The following is a 6,438-nucleotide window of genomic DNA, read 5'->3' on the forward strand; positions in this document are numbered from 1 at the left end:
AAGCTTCGCCAACGTTTCGCCAACTCGTGCGGGAGACTTTTTCCGCTTCGCGGCAAGTCGTCGCGCCGTGCTCTCCGCATCAACCGCGTACGCAGCGAACCGCAAACGTCGGGCGCAGCCTCCTCACCTCCCTGCGCTTTGCGCGCGAACGTTCCCTGTTCGCGCGGCAAAGCCTGGAGGAGGCACGGCCCCGCAGCGTGTTCGAGCGCCCGGTCTACGGGACACCCTGCTTACTTCGAGGGCAACAAGCGCAACGCAAGGCTGCGATCTCGCGCACTTTGCGCACGGCTGGAGAAGCTTTGCTGGCCGGCTTTCGCTCCTCGTGTTTACCGTGCGTTAAAGTTGCGCGTCCGTGGCTCTCGCAGCTCTTGCGCGCCCGGTCGCAGAGAGGAGTACGCAACCTCGACCGCACTTTCCCTGCAGGCTTCCTTCCGACTCGAAGTCCTGCGGCGGTCTCAACGAGGTGCCACATCCTCAATGCAGTCGGTCGCCCCCGTTTCGGTTGGGCTCTGGCACGACGGTCGCCACCGTCTCGCCCTTGAGTGGCCGCTGTTGGCGCTCGCTGTGAGGTGTTCAGCGTGCTGTCCGTGTTGCCGACGCGGTCAAAACGAGTCGACGGCTCACGTTCCCTTGTGCGCCGAAGGCTCTCTTGATATGTGATCCGACCCTCAGACAGACGAAGCCAAGGGAAGACCCAAGGCCGCAATGTGCGTTCAAAGAATCAGTGCTCAGTGTGTCCTGCAATTCACACCAAGTCTCGCAGCTGGCTGCGTTCTTCATCGACCCGAGAACCGAGTGATCCACCGCTTAGAGTCGTGAAAAAGTGTTTGTTCAATTCCGTACAGTCAAAACCAAACGTTTCTGGCACTCGGCCAAACAGTGGCCAAGAAGGGCGCTTTTCAGCGCACGCTTGGACTCCAAAACTCTGCCGCGCCTTTTTCGGCTGCCGCAAATCGAGCAAACGGTGTGTTTCGGACGGCGTTTCGCTTCCGCTACTTGCGAGTGCTTTCGTGGTCCACCCCTCTATAAATACTCGGGAGGCGTCGAAGCCGGTTCTCCAAGCCGGACCCGTAGGTATCGTTGTGTGCTCGCTCTCATTGGCCCGCCTAACCAGAAAATGCCTGCGGTACACCCATTTGGATAAGAGTGCACGCAGATGCGGGCCTCGACGGCTACACATTTCCTCGGGCGGCCGCCTCCCGGCCTCCGTGGAGCGCGGGATGCACGGTCCCATCGACAAGCCTCTCCCGTTTTTACCGTGGCGTCGCGGTTCACCACGGCGGGCGGGTCGGTCTCCTCCGCATAAAAAGGGGGACCCCCGCTTTTTGTTCCACGAAATCGCACAAGCTTTTTTCGCATCCACGGTTTGCCACCGCACACCAAAATGCCGATCCGGCTGCCTACTTTAGCCAACAGGTGGAGCCAGGCGCGCCGTACTTGCGCGGCACTTCCCACGTCCACCGAAGTCGGTGCCAAGGACCACTTTCGGCGCCGGAGCCGCGTACGAGCCTACTCGAGGCGGAAGAACGAAGCCAGCAAGGGCCTGGCCGCAAGTGCGTTCAATTGTCGGGACGTCCAAGTCCCTCGTTCTTCCGTGCTTCCTCTTTCGGCAAGTCGTTGCGGCACCTTCCCAAAGCGCGCAGACCCGCTAATCGCGACGAGCGCGACGTGGCCGTGCCGCCTTTCCCTCGGCAGCAAGCAAAACGCCTGGCAACGTCGACGCTCCCCTAACCGCGATCTCGCACCGTGTTTCGTGTGGCGAATTCAAAAGCCGGCCGGCGCTGCTGCAACCATTACGGTCGGTACGCATACGCCGCGGAGGGCGGGACGGTCATCGGAGCGTGCGGTTCCTCCATCGAGTACTGCGCACCTCGGCCGTCGCATCGCCGTGCCATGACCGGCCGCGCGTCAACGCGAACCGGTGCCAGCGAGATCCCTCGCCTGCAAGAACCGACCGGCAGCCTCCGTCACCCGAGGACGCGGAGGCGCTTGCCGCGGACGGCGGGACGGTATGCACTGGTGCACAGCGGACCCGTCACATCGCCAGTTCCTTGACCGACCGCCGACGCTTGTGCCGTTCCTCTCGTACTTGGCAGTCGCCGCGCGATTGTCGGGTCTCGTTCTTGCACGCTCGAACGGTCGGGAGGGCACTCGGCTGGCGTTTCGGGAACGCGCAGCCTCGCCTTCTACCGACGTAACCACGACTCGCCGTTCGCGCTCCGCCGCTCCTGTTTACAGTACTAGGCGGTCCCGCAGCGGTCGGGTCGCGCATTTCGAGCGCTTCGAGCCACGGTGCAGTGGCGGGTCGAAAGCCGACCTATGAGTGCGTTGCGCCGTTTGTACCCGCGTCCGCCACCTGGCCGACCGTCCAAGGTCGCGGTGTTGGCGTCCGCTGGGCGCAACAATTTGTCACGGGGTGCCGCTCCACATTCAGGCAGCCCCGTGGGGAAAAGCCGACCCCGCGTCCAAACGGGGTCAGCGGCAGAAAGTGTCGGGCGCAGACGCAGCTGAGGCGCTCACCCTTCACAATCCGTTAATGATCCTTCCGCAGGTTCACCTACGGAAACCTTGTTACGACTTTTACTTCCTCTAAATGATCAAGTTTGGTCATCTTTCCAACAGACCGGCGCAACCGAAAGGCCGCGCCGGACATCGGTCCGAAGACCTCACTAAATCATTCAATCGGTAGTAGCGACGGGCGGTGTGTACAAAGGGCAGGGACGTAATCAACGCGAGCTTATGACTCGCGCTTACTGGGAATTCCTCGTTCAAGGGGAACAATTGCAAGCCCCTATCCCAATCACGAAAGAAGTTCCACGGGTTACCCAGTCTTTTCAGACAGGGATAAAGACACGCTGCTTCCTTCAGTGTAGCGCGCGTGCGGCCCCGGACATCTAAGGGCATCACAGACCTGTTATTGCTCTGTTTCGTGCGGCTAGGAGCCGCTTGTCCCTCTAAGAAGGTTGTAAGGTGCTGGGAACCCCGCACCTATTTAATAGGCTAGAGTCTCGTTCGTTATCGGAATTAACCAGACAAATCGCTCCACCAACTAAGAACGGCCATGCACCACCATCCACCGAATCAAGAAAGAGCTCTCAATCTGTCAATCCTCCCAGTGTCCGGGCCGGGTAAGTTTTCCCGTGTTGAGTCAAATTAAGCCGCAGGCTCCACTCCTGGTGGTGCCCTTCCGTCAATTCCTTTAAGTTTCAGCTTTGCAACCATACTTCCCCCGGAACCCAAATACTTTGGTTTCCCGGAAGCTGCCCGCCGAGTCATTTGAGTAACTCAGGCGGATCGCTGGTTGGCATCGTTTATGGTCAGAACTAGGGCGGTATCTGATCGCCTTCGAACCTCTGACTTTCGTTCTTGATCAATGAAAACATTCTTGGCAAATGCTTTCGCAGTAGTTCGTCTTGCGACGGTCCAAGAATTTCACCTCTAGCGCCGCAATACGAATGCCCCCGTCCGTCCCTCTTAATCATTACCTCGTATTCCAAAAACCAACAGAACAGAAACGAGGTCTTGTTCTATTATTCCATGCAAGTTTATTCAGGCGACTCGCCTGCGTTGAGCACTCTAATTTTTTCAAAGTAAAAGCACCGGCCATCTCGAGGCACACAATGAAGTGCACCAAGAAAGAACCGGCATGATGTTCAGTCCGAGCCGTCGCATCGGGTAGATGCACTACTCGTCTGGAACTGAGATCCAACTACGAGCTTTTTAACCGCAGCAGCTTTAGTATACGCTATTGGAGCTGGAATTACCGCGGCTGCTGGCACCAGACTTGCCCTCCAATTGATCCTCGTTAAAGGATTTAGAGTGTACTCATTTCAATTACGGGGCCTCAAAAGAGTCCCGTATTGTTATTTTTCGTCACTACCTCCCCGTGCCGGGAGTGGGTAATTTGCGCGCCTGCTGCCTTCCTTGGATGTGGTAGCCGTTTCTCAGGCTCCCTCTCCGGAATCGAACCCTGATTCTCCGTTACCCGTAACAACCATGGTAAGCAAGTAACCTACCATCGAAAGTTGATAAGGCAGACACTTGAAAGAAACGTCGCCGGCTCGTGGCCATGCGATCAGCACAAAGTTATCCAGAGTCACCACACAATACGGGCCGAAACCCGATCGATCTTGGTCTAATAAAAGCACCCGTTACCCAAAGGGCTCCAGGCTCACTGCATGTATTAGCTCTAGAATTGCCACAGTTATCCAAGTAGGAAGAAACGATCTAAGGAACCATAACTGATTTAATGAGCCATTCGCGGTTTCGCCTTATTTCGGCATGTACTTAGACATGCATGGCTTAATCTTTGAGACAAGCATATGATTACTGGCAGGATCAACCAGGTAATTGTTCGACTGCGCGTCCGTCCTCGCCCTCGGCGGGCCGGACGCAGTCTGTGTGCGGCGGAGGCCACCTTCAGGCGCCCCAACACGCTTATTTTGCACTCCGAGATGACGGCGTTCGAGCTCGCTACGGCACAACCTTCCCGAAAGACGAGTGGGAGCCGTGCGGCAAGAAGCACGTTCATGCTCGCTCTTTTTCGTTGCATCGACTCGGTCGCGCCGTGCGGGTTGCCCAAGCCCGCTGCACTGTCGGTGGACCGGCCGGAACTAGCAACGGAGCCGAGACTGCAAAGCCGCCAGACGACGGGTCACGCCCGCGTCTTCGGCGCTTTCGCATCTGAATCGCCCGAGGACGACACGGAACACACCTCGATATCGTGGTAAAACGGCACCGTCCGACAACCAGCCCCTAACGCATCAAGCGGATGAGGCTGCAGACGACTGCCGTGGATTCCCCTGGAGCAGACCCGAGGACACGCTTGACGAGGCCGAAGCCCGCCGCATATCAGACACCCGGTCGCTTTCGCGTACGCCGCTCACGAGAACCCCCACATAATAGCAGCGATAAGTACCCAGACCTCCTTGGGCCCTAATACGAGCGTACTCGAGAAAATTTCACCGCGGGTGTGCCCCGAAACGTGTGGCATGTTGAGCGTGCCACAAGTCTACGTCGCTCTCAAACCCGCCGAGGTCGTAGAATTTGCGACCCTACTCACGAAATTCCCACCGAGGATACGGCCGCAAACGTACCGCACCTTGGGTAGGCCACGAGTTTGTGCAACACTACGCTGACGGCACAGCACCGAGGTCGTGCGCGCACGCACGGGAAAATTCCGCCGCGGTTTCTGCCGAAAACGTGAGGCACCACGACTCTCCGCAAGTTCGCGTCGACTGCGAAAGACCGAAGTCGTGAACGACGTGTCCGCTACTCGCCGCCGACACGCTGGACACCAAACGTACAACGACTCGACGGCGTCGTAGAGGCCCACGACGCGGTTTTCCTTAACGACGTCTCGGCGTGGCACCGACAGGTTAGAACGGCCGACCAACGTTCCCTGTCCGCCGTTCGGCTCAGTCGAAGGGCTCGGCGACTTCGGCAACGCTGCGAAGCCGCACGGTGACGCACGCCATGTCCCCATTTTTTTTTTTCTTTCTGCGTCTGCCGGGGTGCCCCTATAATAGCAGCGATAAGCACCCAGACCGCCGTGGGTCGCTCGCCCCGGCTGACGTGGTTTTTCGTACTCCTGCGGCGGTCGCCGTCAAGCACGTCCAAATACGCTACTTTCGTGGGCGCATTCACGCTCTTTCGCTTCGCCGGAGTGCCAGCACTCACTCTGCCAAAAACGGCGAACATCCGAGCGGCGGTTCCCACTTTTGCGTTGGCGTCGCAAACCCCGCCCCGGCAGACGAGGTTTGCCGTACTCGTGCGACGGTGGCCGGCGGGCACGTCGAAAGACGCCGATATCGTGCGCGAATTGGCGCACCTTGGCTTCACCGGAGTGCCGCCACTGACTCCTCCAAAAACGGCGAAGATCCGAGCGGCGCTTCCCACTTTCGCATCGGCGTCCCGAACTCCGCCCCGGCTGACGCGGTTTACCGTACTCGTGCGACGGTCGCCGGCGAGCACGTGGAAAGACGCCGATATCGTGCCCGAATCGGCTCCGTTCGGCTTCGCCGGAGTGCCAGCACTGGCTCGGCGAAAGACGACGAACATCCGAGCGACGGTTCTCACTATTGCGTACGCGTCGCAAACCCCGCCCCGGCAGACGCACTTTGCCGTACTCGTGCGACGGTCGCCGGCGAGCACGTAGAAAGACGCCGATATCGTGCCGGAATCGGCCCCGTTTGGCTTCGCCGGAGTGCCAGCACTCACTCGGCCACAAACGGCGAACATCCGAGCGGCGGTTCCCACTTAGCCGTCGGCGTCCCGAACTCCGCCCCGGCAGACGCGGTTGCCGAGCTCGTGCGACTAGCGACCGCGAAGCCGTCTCGCGACGCCGCTTTCGTGCGCGGCTCCCACTGCGACCTGGGTCACCCGAGGTCGACGAGCAAAAAAGAATGTCGAAAAAAATTTTTTTTTTTTTTGCGTCTG

At 59.1% G+C, this 6,438-nt stretch overlaps 2 non-coding genes across 2 annotated transcripts; both read right to left on the reverse strand.

The window, feature by feature from the left end:
- Nucleotides 1-662: 662 nt before the first annotated feature.
- Nucleotides 663-815, reverse strand: LOC142796078 (5.8S ribosomal RNA). Its single transcript, XR_012893529.1, has one exon. It is a non-coding gene; the product is annotated as a 5.8S ribosomal RNA (ribosomal RNA).
- Nucleotides 816-2,534: 1,719 nt separating this feature from the next.
- On the reverse strand, nt 2,535-4,349 carry LOC142796079 (small subunit ribosomal RNA). The gene has a single exon (XR_012893530.1). It is a non-coding gene; the product is annotated as a small subunit ribosomal RNA (ribosomal RNA).
- Between the last annotated feature and the right edge of the window lie 2,089 nt (nt 4,350-6,438).

This window comes from Rhipicephalus microplus, unplaced genomic scaffold (genome assembly GCF_043290135.1).
Source record: "Rhipicephalus microplus isolate Deutch F79 unplaced genomic scaffold, USDA_Rmic scaffold_1081, whole genome shotgun sequence".
In the NCBI taxonomy this organism is placed as follows: Eukaryota; Metazoa; Arthropoda; class Arachnida; order Ixodida; family Ixodidae; genus Rhipicephalus; species Rhipicephalus microplus.